Below are 15,693 nucleotides of genomic sequence, written 5' to 3'. Positions count from 1 at the left end.
CAAGATGCGCGTAGGCAGAAGGGGAGTGCAGGAGGCAGCACGGAGTCACCGTGGAGATGCGTCCGGCCTGACGGGCCTGTTCCAGCCCGTCAGTCGGCTGTCTGCCAGGGGATGACTGACATGCAGGTAGACAGCTGGGCAAAGACAGGAAGCCGAGCAAAGAACCCTAGGGCAGGATCAAAATGGAGAGACCGATATAAACACACACACACACACACACACACACACACACACACACACACAACCTGCCGAAGCCCCCTGACCCTGCTCGACTCAAAGCTCCATCTCTGTCTCCTAGCATCCAGTCCCCATCCTGCTCTGCTCTCCGTGCGTCGCCTTCATCTCACCGACATGTGGCTTCATCTCATACAGCTGTTTGACGTGAACATAAAGGGAGACTTTCCAGGACCCATAATCCTTTTTGGATACAGGGCTGAAAAAATGTAATAAATTGCAGAAATCAAAAGAGGCTTTTTCCTGTGGTGATGTTTACATTAGCTGCAGGCGCTTTAACACGGGGGCTTAGCTGGGATTAGCGGGGAGTTAAGGTTAATAGGGTTAAACTACGGACAATCCTTAATACTAATCCATATTTTCCTATTTTCCTCTTTTGGATTTTAAGCAGTCTTGTACAGCAAAACTTTAGCTAAGTCACTAGTATAATGTGAGTACAATGTTCTGAAACACCATCGTGGTAAATGTGTGGATCATTACATTACACTTCTGTGGGCAGCTGAATGCATCTCTCTGACATGTTGCTGTTGTTACTGTTATAAACTGTTATGGTTTTGCCTGGTTCTCTGCTGAGATCAAACTCTAACTTCAAGAAAAGGGTTTGGATCACCAGATTACTATGGATGCAAACGAGAGAGATCACAAGACAGCCTGCCAAGCTAATGCACAATCAAGTGTGTCAATGCTTGCAATGCATGAGGCCTGAAAATATCACCCCAATTCAAGGACTAGTGAGTCAAATATCACTTCAAATCAAGGACTAGTGAGCCAAATATCACCCAAAACCAAGGACTAGTGAGTCAAATATCACCTCAAATCAAGGACTAGTGAGCCAAATATCACCCCAAACCAAGGACTAGTGAGTCAAATATCACCCCAAATCAAGTATTAGTGAATCAAATATCACCCCAAATCTAGAACTAGTCAGCTAAATATCACCCCAAATCAAGGACTAGTGAGTGAAATATCACCCCAAACCAAAGACTAGTGAGCCAAAGATCACCTCAAATCAAGGACTAGTGAGCTAAAGATCACCCCAAATCAAGAACTAGTGAGTCGAATATCACCCCAAATCAAGGACTAGTGAGTCAAATATCACCCCAATTCAAGGACTAGTCAGCTAAATATCACCCCAAATCAAGGACTAGTGAGACAAATATCACGCGTGAGTCAAATTGCCCTAATGGAACACAGGAATACAGAAAGGCGAAGAACTGCTCCAGGTCGGGTCCAAATGTCAACCCTGAAGAATCAGCTCTGAAGAATCAGCCATAAAGAATCAAGGCCTTGCCTTTGGCTGTGTTGTTCTTTTGTTCACTATGGCTTTCATGTTTACTTGACAAAGTGAATTTGTCAACTACTCAAGACCCACAAAACATCCCTGATATTTGGCCTTGAGAGCATGATCTTGGAGCACAGCAGGCAGCGGCAGGGCAATCCGCGGAGGCGTGAGATACCTTTTATTAGCGCGTGCGCCACGAACAGGAGCGCCTCTAATTACAGTCATGAGCTTAGATAAGGGGAACAGCAGTGGAAGTCTTAACACATCCAGTCTGTGTGCTTACATTCAAAAGCCGGAGGCCTGGGCAAAGCCGGAGGGCTGGCAGGAAGTGGGGGAGTAGCAGGAATACAAGACCCAGCATGGGCTGATGGGTAGCAGGACAGGTGGAGAGGAGTGCAGGAGGGAAGATCTCCGCGCTTCCCATGCTCCGGGTCCTGAGAGACGGGGAGCTGCTGACTGCCGCTCGTGACCTCGGCTTGTTCCCGTTCGTCGTGGGGCTTCCAGAAAACGTGAAGTGATGACGGAAGATGTGAAAGGAACATGCGTTGTGTCCTGTGCTGGTGGACGCGTTACTTTACGGAACGCCTCGGAGCCACGGACGCCTGCGACAGGAGTGCTGAGTCATTCAACTGCACCTGGAAGGAAACCACCACACCAAGGGAATGAAGGAAGAATACCTCTCAGAGAGAGAGAGAGAGAGAGAGAGAGAGAGAGAGAGAGAGAGAGAGAGAGGAGAATGAGGCAACATTACGCCTAGTCACAGTCCTGGGGAAGCATCCACTCGGACACAATACTGCAGCTTAGTTTGAATTAAGCAATCTTGGCAAAGAGGATAAACACTAAAACGCTTTTTCATTGTATGTATTAACTAAAAAAAAAAACCATGAAATTGTCTGTGTCTGCTGCAAAGGTCATGAGAGTCCAGTGAAGGATTAGGCCATCATCAACTATCTCTATTAGGTCAGAGAAGGCGGGAGCTGGAAGAGGCAGCTGGTGCTCACCGGAAGCTGACAGTCAACCTGTTTGATTTCTGTCTCACGTTGACACAGAGGTTGACGCTGGCGAAGACACAAACTGTGCATTATACAGTGAGTAATGAGCTTCTAATTACAAGCCTCTTAATCACTCAACGTTCCCACACAGACAGCTCTAGTGCAGCCCTAGGCCTCGGCTTGGCTCTCTGCTCGCCGTCCTACATCTGTTCTGGAGGTAAACACGTGTGCACGCTTTCTTTCCAGTCAGACTGCGCATAAAAAGCACCTCATGGGGTCAAATAAATCTACATTTACAAACATGAAACAAAAAAAAGGGATTGGATAAACAGACTGGCGTCGTCTGCACGGTAGCCCAAACCCACCATCATCCCTAAAGCCAGACAGACGAGAATGAGTCATCACACGTTATCCCTGGAAGGCTTTCTTTCCTCTGCCATCGGTGCTCCACACGGATCTTTGGAAGTCTCAGGGCTGGCTGTGTTCCTGTTTTGGAAGGTTTACTGGTATGATGCACCATTACGTAGAGACTGACGGTGACGTGATGCCGAGGTCCACCCCACTGGTTTCGCCATTCGTGCTGACCTGACTACACAAACTTCACTCAAGATGAAAGGCAAATTTTACCAAAACAAATTCATTTCTTTATTGCTCTGAGACCGTATAAGGTGTTTGACTTTTAGCAGTAAGCATGTCACTCTCTGGAGCATCAACCCTGTTCCATCCCTCAGAAACAGTGATGGGTTGTTTATGGAGAACAAAGACCTGATGTCATATCTCTGCTTCAGTCTGGTCTTATCCACTAAACCTCTACCTAATGTGTATATGGACGTGACTGCTCTTGGCACACTGAACCTCCTTGCTCTGTGTGCAAATATAAAATGACAAAAAAGAAAAGAAAAACAAACAAACAAAAATGTAAACAACAACAACAACAACAAGCTAACAACCATGTTGTCACGCTTCCCGCAACAAACGTTTTGAAACGGATGTATTGCTCTCATAATCCTCACACCAAAAATGAGTACAAACAGAAACATATTTGAACATTTCTCTAGTGCTATGCTTGCATTTTTAGCCAAATTCTTTCTGGAGGCTTTCCGCTGATGGTGTGTAGGTACATGCCTGAGATACAAGCTCTGAAACAACACATCTTCAACCACAGCATCCTCCTAATTCAAACACTCAACCAAGAAACAGACATTAGCACAAAAACCTTTCATACAAGCTCATATAATATACATTATATATGTTCATTTAAATACAGGCAGCAGGTTGAAATTTTTAATGCTAACTTGCAACAATAAATTTAGTATATTCGTGGAACATTTTATTTTGTAAAATAACACTGAACAAGCACAATACAATTTTGGTGGGATTCCCTTTTTAAGGTGCCAAAAAAAAAAAAAAAAGTATGTTGTTGTCAGTAAAGAGCTGAACAAGCAGCTCCAGTTCCCCGCCTTCTCCATTATGGGACAATTTAGTTCTTCACCGACACTGAACGGAAAATCAACGAGACAGTAAGCAGACCAGTGAGTCTTCGCAGAGGAAATGTCAGAGTGCCTGCTGTAGCGAACGGCTGATTGGCAGCCTGCTACCTTGCCCCACCCAGGGCTTGGTTTGGAGGCCATCTGCTGCCGGGCAGGGTGTGTGTAACCTTTGGGGTTTGATTGTAGGGTAACAGACCTGTCCGGCAGGTGACTGATGGGATCTGACATGGGAGGGGAGCTGCACCTCGGGTGGGGGACTTAGCGCGCCTGACCCCGATGTGAATGACGAGCTCTCGGCTGGAAGGAAGGCACGTGGCGGTGAACAGGCTGTTTGTACAGCAGAGAACAGAGACTGTGGCGGAAGGGAGAAAAATGACAGCAGAACGCCGTGGCCACGTTCCCCCATGGGCGAGCGGTGTGTCAGGCCCTGCACCGCCGTGAAATTAATGACCCGCTTTATAACAAGAGCAAAACCAAATATGGGCACGTTTAGATTAGCAGCAGGCCAGTACTGTGACCTGACATCTCTGCCAAGGTTGGTAATGGAAACAAGACAGAAGCTCGAAGTTAACAAACATATTTCATATTTATATCTATCTAGTGAAAAATTACTACACATAAATTTAAAAATGCATGCATTCCTACCACAGCAGAACAATAAATATTATTAATTGCAACACATTCTTGAAATCTTGTTAACTCAACAGCAACAATCGTCTCCCTCTGAGTCACATACCACACATGCTCTCATGCAAATGCCAAAAAGAACAGCATATTTAAACAGGTTGTTTTCTTTAGTTATTCATCAACAATAAACAAACACATGACCCAAATCAAACACTTAAAACAAACTCTTGAGCCACAGCGTGTAAGAACAAGCACAGGTACTTCTGCCCAAACTGGAAGGACCAAGCTCAGGTCCTCGTCTTGTGCCACAACCAGAGAGGGAAAGACATCTCTCTGCTTCTCACCAGCCTTCTCATTCCCCAAACATCTTTTATGAGTGGTAGTCAGCCGAGGGTGAGATGGAACCTGACCTAAGTGCAATGCTTGAGAAACTGAAGATAAAATTCCTAGACAACATAGTTTTGGCTCGTTGCCACGGCTGGCGTGACCCATAGCCTCTGTTATTGCTCCAATTTCATCCACACCCCACATGTAATAAACCCGCATTAAAAAACAGAGCTACAATATAAATGTGTGTGTGTGTGTGTGTGAGTGGCAGATTACTCCCTCCTCTACGTGATCTCTGCATGGCTTCTGTGGTTTCACACCCACTGCCAGAGGAATCTCTATGCCGGAGCTCCTCCATCGGACAGGCATATTCTGGGAAGGCAAACCAAAGCTCAGATTCAGTGCAGCCTGGACAAAACATCCATGCGCTGCTACCAGGAAACAGATGCTTGGTCTCCAGGGCCTGGCAGAGGGTTCTGGGAGATCTGAGTGCCAGATATGAATTTTATTGTCCAAAGCACAAACTGATGTGACGTGTGACTGCACAGTTAACAAGTTTGACAGGCTACAGAGAATGAGAGACCGAGCAGAAAATCGCTGACCCTGTGATTCATACGGACTAACACAACGCTAATGGAGGTTCTTGTATCCCATCCAGATGACTTAACAAATTGAGAGGCACTCAAAATTAAATTAAAGTCATTTCTATTGATCATAGATCGTGAGAACATGGACCACGGACAGCACCTGGACTGGGCCTGGCTTACTGGTGCCCAGTAAGAATAACATTTCCTGTGATGCCAGACAAGTTATTACTATTAATAAATGAGTTAGCAGATGCACAAACATGACCTCCTGAAAGCTTATGAGGCCATACCCCGCCATCCACCTGCCTCACTGTAATATGTATAAATGAGATAGTACAACATCTTAATTAACACAATGACACAGAAGAGTAGGGGCTTGAAACAAATACACGCGTAGTTAGCATACGAGCTCTTGAGTAGCGCATGACGGGTGATCCCCAGGAGCGGGTTTGGAAGACATGAAGGTGTCAGGGGTCAGCACGAAGCCGGGGTAGGTTGAACAGACAGCAGGGGTCAGGGGTCAGCATGAAGCTGCGGTAGGCTGGACAGACAGGAGGTCTGAGGACCGGCTCTCTGCTCTCCTCGTCACTCCCAGATCAGGTGGATCCTGAAGAACACACACGAGGTTCTTGTCTCCCAGCTCCTGCCCTCCTACCGATTAACTCATTTCACAAGACTGAGGCTTAATTGCGTGTGCGACTCCTATACAGCCTCTTGCTTTAGTGCTTGTTACCTTAATTAGTAGAACAATGACATGCTTATGGGAGCGAGAGGGACCCAGGGGTCCAAGCTGACTCCTTTCCCTTCTGGTAACACTGAGCAGAAGGTGCCTGCATCCACGGCACCAGGAATGCAGGGAAGACTGGGCCAGGGTCGGATCGCAGACACAGCGCCCACCCACGCGGCAGGGCTGCCCACCCGCACCCAACTGCTGTTTGGGCCCTGCTCCGAGTTACAGCTCGCCCAGACCGCCTGAGCTGAACTTGCCCCGGTAAAACCGACATCAAGGAAAGGGAGAGACGCAGCCTCGGCCAGGGGTGCAGGAGAGACGCTCAGCACCTTGGACAGCTCCTCCAAAAGCTGGTACATCATTTCAGATTACTCACCGCCAACCTTGCTCTGAGCTGACTCCCCATGTCACAGATACTGAAGTGTTCACTATGTAAGATGATGGCGTGCGGAAGGAGCACCTGCAGGGGGTTGGGGGGGGAGAAGAACCCGCGAGGGGCTCGGTGCAAGGAACTGGGAGGTGTGGCTGGAGCAGGCGTTCACCAAGTGAGGAGAGAGATAGTGGTTTCTTGCCGGGATTCACCCACTTATCTCCTTATTCCCTGTTTGTCTAGGGGAACGGCCTGCGCGCCGGTGCATGCTCCCAGACCAGACACAGAAAGATGTGGAAATAACTTCCCTTTTACCCACACATGGCGTCTGACAGGGGTGTTTCCCGAGGGCCGTTCAGATCACAGTTTAGGACATAAGGAGCTTGCACTCTGCACTGGTGCACCAGCACCCTCGTGCAACGGCTCAAACGCAAAAGTACTGTATGGAGAAGAGAAAAGGGAATGATGAAAACGAGGACAATCGGTCCCGACATTTTCTCATCCCTGTTCTCCGTACGAATAAATGGATGAATAAGGGGAAAACAACATTAGCATAATCAGGACACATGAGGCACAGCGTGGGGGGGAGAATAATACACGCCTCCTCGACAGATTCCACGAGAGATTTCAAACCGCAGAAGTATATCTGTAACCCCTCCCACCAAGCCCAGGGTTCTGCCGCCATAATTTGCATATATTTAGCTGCAGGTAACTCCTTCTAATTTATAGCCATTTAAATGCACATTTTTACAAGTTAATTGCCAGCCTATTATAGCACAATTAAAACAAATAACATTCATTTTCTTGAGCCAAAGCCGCATTTCAGCGGGCGATGTTTTAACTGAGTGTTTTAGTGGCAGGGTGGTCTCCTCTGATCCGCGCTTACATCAGCAACAGCACGCGAGCAAAACGCATAGAAGCGATGACTCACTCTTCACATGACATCACAAGCCTTGCACGGGCAACGAAACTGGGCGTTCATGGAGAAAATAAAACCAAACTCACAAAAAACAAACGGGGGTTCAAAACGTAAATACGTTTTAGATGTCTATTAATTTAAACATGTTGACTTTCAGAAGTATTAAAAGGAACAGGCACAAATTCTCTCTGATCAATTTAGAGTACATCTAATTATGCACACCAGTACATTTGACTAACTGCCTGGGTGATGGTTCTGATCTAAGATCAGCGGCTTCACTGGATGACACTCTTTTTTTGCGCACAAATTCCATGACTAATGAATTTCTAATTGTTGAATTCAGCCATCCAGTTAAATTCGTCACAGGATTTACCGGCTGAACATCATTCATCTCTTTCATAGTGGTGCAGAATTGAGAATAAAGATGTATAAAGATGTAGCAAACATTTAAGGGCAGTTTTTTTTAAAAAGTGCCTTTTTACACACAGTCCTTTCCAAAGGATATAATAGGTACTGTTTAATGCCAGGGTTAAAGACATCGCACTGTTAGTTTAGCATTAATTCCAAGCTAGTCTTGAGTCCATCTTTCATGGGTTCCAGAAGAACATCTAGATGAAGTATAAACTTCAGTAGAACTGATGGAGGGAATCTGATTGGTGCCATTCGCAATGAATGCTGCGAAAAGGTTTGAATGACAGGAGCAAATCCCACATTGACACGCCCCTGCAGTTATCTGACATGCTAGACGGAAATGATTGACATGTATTTGAAAACGAGATAGGGGAGTGGTTTCCGGCTCGATGGAGAAACGCATCCAGGGACAGGCGCTGCCTTGGTCAGAGGGAATGCTTGGAATGCATAATTTCGGAATATATATTGTGCGTCCAAAAACCAATGACCCACGGCAGCGAACACATCAGCCAGTCTGACGTGCCTCCATTCTCTCCTCCAATTGGCTTACTTGCGCCTCACTGCTCAGTCAACAGACCAGTTGTCATGTAGTAGAACTGCTCTCCCAGCCACTTGATTGGTCAGTGCAATTATCCCAAGAGGGTACACCCAACTCACGTCTTCCTGGGTCGCGTCAGCCGAGTGGAATGGCCTTCTTGTGTGGCTGTGTCAGCATGGCAGGCCTAATAAATGATGCCTGAGTGACACCTCCACAGGTGTGCTCAGGGGCTGCATGATAAGAGGATGAGGGGCACTAAATAAGAGCCTTGGCTCCCGACAGGCTGCTCACTGTGCTGGTGCTCCCAACCTCCCGCTCCTCCCAACCTGTTGCTCTGTGGGACCTGGGGGAGCCCGCCTGTTGCATGGGGGACCTGGGGGAGCCCCACCTGTTGCTCTGTGAGACCTGGGGGAGCCCCGCCTGTTGCATGGGGGACCTGGGGGAGCCCCGCCTGTTGCATGGGGGACCTGGGGGAGCCCAGCTTGTTGCTCTGTGAGACCTGGGGGAGCCCCGCCTGTTGCTCTGTGAGACCTGGCGAGTCACGAGCTCTGAGCAGAGTGCTGGTTCCTCTGCACTCTTAGTCCAGGCTGATCACAGAAGGGCCCCGTCAGGCCCCGGTGCCCACAGGGCCAGAATAATATCGTCATAATGTTCTCCACCATGAAAAAAACGACACTTACAGCCATGAGCATTATTAATACCAGACTAATAAAACTAGAATTAGTCTTAGGAAAAAAAAGGTCACAAGCTTTAAACCTTGGTAAAATGTTATTGTGCATGTATATATGAAAATATAAAACCAGTGGAAGCATTCAATATCCACAGCAAGACTTAAAATATTGTCATGCTTGGAGATCCTGACTTGGAACCTTCTAGACATTTACAGTCACAGCAATTGTCGGATGCTCTTATCCAGACCCTATTTATCAGTATAACAGTGTGTGCTCACTGGAAACCACAGTCCTGACTGCTGTTACCCCCTTCGCGCTACACACTCCGCCGGGTGAGCTCTGAAGCGCTGTCTGTTACTTTCACAAGCCTGTGATCACAAGTGGTAGTTCTGCTAAACGCACTGCCTCCCTCGCGCCCGCTCTCGACCACGTTGATACATTCTAGGCAGGGGAGAGAAATTCAGGGCCGCGCCGGAATGGCGCATCTTGTGGTGAAGCACTCCACAGCTTGCTCGTTCTCTCGAGTGGTGGTGTCATTATTCCGAGTGGGAATGCCCATCTCCCTGGCTCTAGTGCAGCTCAGATGGAGCAGACAAAGCCCAACCGCTTCCGTCTGAGGCTGCAGTGTGTTCATGGGGCCAGTGCCACACCAATGCACACGGTTACGTCAGCACAATATCTCCGCAGCTGACGTCCACCTGCTTATGAGGCCCGAGGTATCGGCCCCATAAAAAGGCATTTTAAGCCTGTGTCTTTTATGGGGCTTACACGGCAAAAAAACAGATCCCTCACCCCTTGTATGGACAACATTTTAAATTCACAGAGGTCTAAAAAAGAGCCCTGAGCGATACATCATCGTTTAGTGTGATTCTTTACTTCAGGGACATTAGTAAAGACCTAAAACAGCAAAAGTTGATCTTATTGCCTCTCCGTACGGTGGGAAACGGGCAGGCTGTGGGATCATCACCTCGTAACAATGAGTGAAATGCACGCTAAAGGATGTACTGAGAGGCTCCATGCTGGAGCAAACCCACGAAGCCTGCTGCTCCTGTGGACTACAATCCCTCGCAAGGTCAGCCTGCTCCAAACTTAATCTCAGAATCTCTTATCAGCAGCATGGTTCGGCAGGATTAAAAAGGAGGCAGGAACGCTCCCATGTTCAAGTGGCCCGTCAATCACCCACGTAGCGTTCGTACGCTGGCCAATCAGAAAGCTTCGGCGCCGAACGTGATAATGAGGTGGAGAGAAGTGGAGGCGCTCAGTACTGCCAAGTCTCACGCTTTAGTCCCGGAAGGGCCGGCGGCTCCTGCCAGGGACGCCAGGATGGGAGCAAACGTCCAGAAACCGGTCTTTCGTGCCCCGTTAAGGACGTGACAGATCCCAGCAGTGCTGGAGACTCTACCTGATCAATGTGGGCCATCTGGCTCCTGTGGGTTTGTCCCTGTGAGCAGGACAGGTGTGTTTGCGGAGGCAGCCCCCTTAACAGTGTACGTGTAGCAGGTTCAGTGCCTACACAGGTGTCCAGGCCACCCCCAAACACTCCCAGCCACACCTCCACCTTTACAAGCCTGAAGGAATTCGCGGGGAAACCGATTCATACCAAGCTCATTTCCAGGCACGTCTAGATGGAGAAACTAGTGAAACAACGAATGGAAAATAAAACACAGGGTGACCACAACAGAGCCTCGCCTATACAGCCAAGTGTTATGACAGTATTCCCCAAAATTACTCAATATCTTTCTGCCATTTAGTGCTCTGGAGGACATATTATTCCCCAAGCAATGATTGTGGAGAAATACTGCACAATAATATGGTGAAAGGATACTGTTATGACAACACTAAAATTATGGCTTTTTAAATAAATGCCATTTGGGGAGTTTCAAAGCATTCAATGTGCATTAGTGTGATGGATGGCTAGGATCTTGCTCTGGGGTTTATCAGGCAAGGCCCCCAAAACAGTGCTGCAACTTGCCAAATATCAAGATATCAGTTTTGAATGCATTTAATTAATATTTCATTGTCTGTCATTTTGCATTGTGAAAGTCAAAGCCGCAGCACTTCAGAATTCACGGAAATCAATAAGTACCTCTCGCCTACGGGGCCTATCTTTTCTAGATCAGGCTGTGAATAGGTTTGTCCTCAGGGCTCAGGCAGTCTGGGGTAAACAGCTGTGTGCATCTGTTATCGCCTCTGATGTTTCTGTTGTGATGGTGTGTTTCTGTGTAATACTACCAGTGGATGACCTCCAGGCTTTGAACAACAAGTTGTCCATCTGGAAACATATGCGAATAGCTCCGAATAGTTCTCAGTCCCATCATGGTTTATTTATAGTTAATTTGTGGAGGCAGCCTCCACAAAACCTTTAGTACACGGACATCCTGTACTAAACTTCATTTAAAAAAAAAGACTTTATTTCTGATGTTCAGGAGAATGACGAAGCTTTTGACTCATAGCAGCACTTTACCTGAGGTGGCTATAAAGAAATGACAATGACAAGATAAGTAAAGATAAAATAAATCAATAAACAGCAATTCAGAGAGACCTGTAATTTCTTGAAAACCCCTGGAAAGCTGTACACTTTAAGGCCAACATACGAACGATATTTTTAACTGCCACCAGCAGACAGATGAGCCACCAATAAAACCCTCTGCTAAATGCTAAACTCGAAGCTTGGTTAGAAAACGAGTGCACCCTTATTGGCATAGCTTGCAGCTAACCCCTCTGTGCTCCGACAGCATTTCCAAACCCCGCGCCCTAACCACAGAGTAGTGCATTAGAATAAGTCGCTGTGCACTTCATCGTGGTTGTGTGAGTGAGGCACGCCTGCGGAATAAGAACACCAAAAGAACAGCGTGACAGGGATGGAACTGTGCAAAAAAAAGGAGTGTTTGGGAGTCCACCTCAGCGGAGCTGATCTGCGGCGATAGCAGTTAAAGATGCTGAACCGGCCACGGCGCCCCTTGGCAGCTATGGAAGAGGGGTTTGGGTTTTTTTGTTGTTGTTTTTTACATGCGCAGTCCAACATTAGCGTCTGCGCAGAATCGATAACGCGCTGCGAGGACATGGTGAGGGCGCGCAGTCAGACGGTGCGCTCACTCCACTGCGCCGAGGAATTCAAACAAAATTTCAGACTGGAGCCCAGCTGTGTTCACTGGGACATGGAGACCCTAAACACATACTGGGACTGGAATGACTTCAAGCAATCATCAACATTCGCAGGACATTCTGACAGCCGGACCAACTGACATGTAGACATGAAAGTGACAACAAAAAAAAAAAAATCGAATTTCAGAATAGTCCGCTTGCCTGTTCAGCTCAGGCTGGTTTAATTTGGGACACTTGCTCTGTATGTGTATGTGATCCTGTGTTTGTGCAAGGGTTGGCAGAAAAAATAGTACTATAAAAAAAGAGCGAAAGGGGGGTTTCCAAGGAGACGGGGCCCCCATGTGAGTTCTACAAACTGGCAGACGTCCTACCAGTGGCCCGAGATGGTCAAACCGTTGAATGATGCTCTTGTTTCAATTCTGGGGAGACAGCACTATCTCTCAGATACTGACTGATAGCAACCGCGGTCTAGTTAACCTTCACTACAATGGGGAGTTGTGCTTCTCCATGGCCTATCCATCAATTGATCAAGCATTTGATGAGATAATGCATCTTACACCAGTATTCTGTCACCAGCTGGCATCTGTAACATCATATCCCTATGCACTACCCTACACAACCACTGAGGTACATTTGTTTGGACTTTGGTGTACTCCTCCAGCTTGGCTTCTTTGGGTTCTGCATAGCTTTAGGCTTTTGGACTACACACACACACACACACACACACACACACACACACACACACACACACACACACACACACACACACACAACACACACACACACACAACACACACACACACTCACACTATATATATATATATATATGGTAAGATCAGTAAAACTCTAGAAGCCCACAAAACAAATAACAAACCCCATGACTTAAGTGCTTAATACATCAGCCTTCGGTTAAGCCACCTTAGGCACATATTTTGCTAAATGTCACATGGAAGAGCAGATGCATATATACATACAGTGCGTATTAAGATGGTGTTGTTAAAATGTCTCTGCAAACAGGCTACTAAGTGTGTAAATACGCACTGTGCAAAGGCCCAGGATTACATACATTAGACAGGGTAAGAGAAACAGTGAGACAGATGAGCGTGCAGTCCAGATGGAACTTTGTTAGAGTGGGTATTTTTTCCCTCACACCGTGCAGGACAGTGTGATTGATGATAATTAACCTTCAACACTATCAGACAGCAGCCAGGAATAAATGTCCCTGGCTCTGCATGCACGTGGTAATAAGCTCCGCAAGAGCGAGATAAGCCCCGTGGTGCGACTCAGTCTTGATCTTCCAGTAGCGACAAAAAATCTCTCATTCTAAAAAGAAGCGCTTATGTCACTTTTCAAGACGTACGTTTGTGTGTGTGTGTGTGTATATGTGTGTGTGTGTGTGTGTGTGTGTGTGCGCGCGCTGGCGCGCACGATGAAAATGATTAATATAAAGTATATAGGCTGATACGCGGAGCGACCAAGCACGAGCCACCAGGGGGTGCAAAGGCAACACCCATTTTATCAGCAAACTCCATCCACACCACAATAGCACGCATACACAGCATCAGGATTTTGGTGGATAAAGACGAGATATTTCTCATCATCCACATAACCTGCAACACCAAAAACATCTGTGCAAGTTTACACAGCCTACTCTTTGTGCCGTTCTAAGCGCTAAAGCATGACTCCAGAATCTGTCGTTCAGTAAAGGCTTACGTGTTGCACCACAAAGGTAATGCATTGAATACACACACGAACCTTCCTCGTTTTCATCCGCGTTATCCAAGTATTTTACGAGATCAGTTCCCACAGGTAGGACTGCGAATTCGACTCACTATTGCTGAAATTATGTTTACTATCAAGTTTCTCGATAAAAAAAAGGCCTTTTTGATTAGTTGTCAGCCTACCGTGAACATCAAGCCCAAGAAACACGACGCAAGCCGACATCGTTAATGTGAAGGAAATGCAGTTACGTCTGTTTTCAAATGATCGAAACTACCCTCGATTAATCTTTCATTGGAAAGCTGCTCTATCTGCGATACACATCGTGTGCAGCTCTCGGAGCGGCGCTGCGGAAGCGGACTGAGTTTTGCAACTACATGCACTAGTGTAGGACACGTCAGAGACCGTCGCGAGGAAACGGCGCGCGGAGTCTCGCACCTTTCACGTGCGTTGTGGTGCTCGTGAGATTGCCGGTCAATAGCGTAACGACCTCACACAATATCGTTAACGGGTAGACAGACGCGAGGTGCGCGTAAAATGGATCGCTGTCGGACGGGAGCCGTGGGTCACCAAACTGAGTCCAGAATGCGCGCCCACGGCCCCGGGGCCCGGGCGCCTTACCTGCGCTGATATCCGGCGGGGTTGCCCGTTTCTCGGCGCGCCCGTTTCTCCCCGATGTCTTCTCGACTGAAGCTTCTTTGAGCTCACGACGCTGAGCCGAGGTGTTTTGGAAATGCGGACAGGTTACTACGTTTCTTCTTGCCCAAAGAGAGCGGGCGCTGGATGGATTAAAGCAAGAATCAAAGCCTGACAGGCCACGGCCAGTCCGAAACTACTCGGAAAGGTCACTTCAGTACGACTGTGATTTCTCCCTCAGTATATCCGTAACATGGCAAATGTGCGCTGATTAAAAAAACAATTAAAAACGCATCCCAACATTAAACGCACCAGTTATCCTCTCTGTGTTGGTGGGTATGTAACAGTAAGTCCAAAATCGGTTGGTTTTTCTCCTTCCTTTACTTTCCCCAACGGCTGGTTTGAAACCCAGCTTCGAGCCTCTCTTCCTGCGAGTTGAACATCGGCACCGTAACGGCTTCGCATCCGCTCGGAGTGCAAAGCACCAGTCGCCGCTCTCCCAGACGTGGACCAGTACCAACGTTTGCTGTCGTGGCGTGGCGAGGCGAGTCAGCGTGATGTTAGCCCAGAGGAAATGCAGCCGGCTACCGCGAGCGCCGAGTGGGGCAGAGGCAGCACCCAGCGCGAGACCACCGCGCGCTCTCGCAGGTGTTGAGCCACTACAGTCCAGAACGGCGCGAGTAAGCGCTGCCAGTGCAGCCTGCAGCCTGGAAGAAATACGAGTGATTCATGACTCACAGCGCGCCTGCGATTCGCCCCGTGAGAGCGCCAAACAAACGCTCCATGTCAAACCTGCGCGCATTTGCATTAATTTTGTAAAAAAGGAATGACAATTTTGCATACGACGTCACGTGGTGTTATTAAGGCTCCTGGGACCAGTGCTTAAAATAGGATTTACAATAAAGGTGATCCAAAATTGTGTATTGTAGCATTCAAGTGTAGTCGACTTGAAGTCAGATATCAGGAAAACGACTCTGTCTCCACATATAAAGAGCAATTTTTCAAGACCATTTTGTCTGCTCAATATTTCATGATTGCATCTGAATATATGGATG

The 15,693-nt window shown here is 47.4% G+C and overlaps 1 protein-coding gene across 1 annotated transcript in view; it reads right to left on the bottom strand.

Moving 5' to 3' along the window:
- The window catches only part of grik4 (glutamate receptor, ionotropic, kainate 4), a 217,597-nt gene extending 202,216 nt beyond the window's left edge, over positions 1 to 15,381 (bottom strand). The window contains exon 1 of the mRNA XM_035534393.2: positions 14,624 to 15,381. The gene's annotated coding sequence lies outside the window, so the exon portion shown is untranslated. The remainder of the gene's footprint in view (positions 1 to 14,623) is intronic.
- Positions 15,382 to 15,693: the final 312 nt, after the last annotated feature.

This window comes from Electrophorus electricus, chromosome 17 (genome assembly GCF_041902795.1).
Source record: "Electrophorus electricus isolate QZ-2024a chromosome 17, ASM4190279v1, whole genome shotgun sequence".
Taxonomy (NCBI): domain Eukaryota; kingdom Metazoa; phylum Chordata; class Actinopteri; order Gymnotiformes; family Gymnotidae; genus Electrophorus; species Electrophorus electricus.
This window is presented reverse-complemented; position numbering and strand designations above follow the sequence as displayed.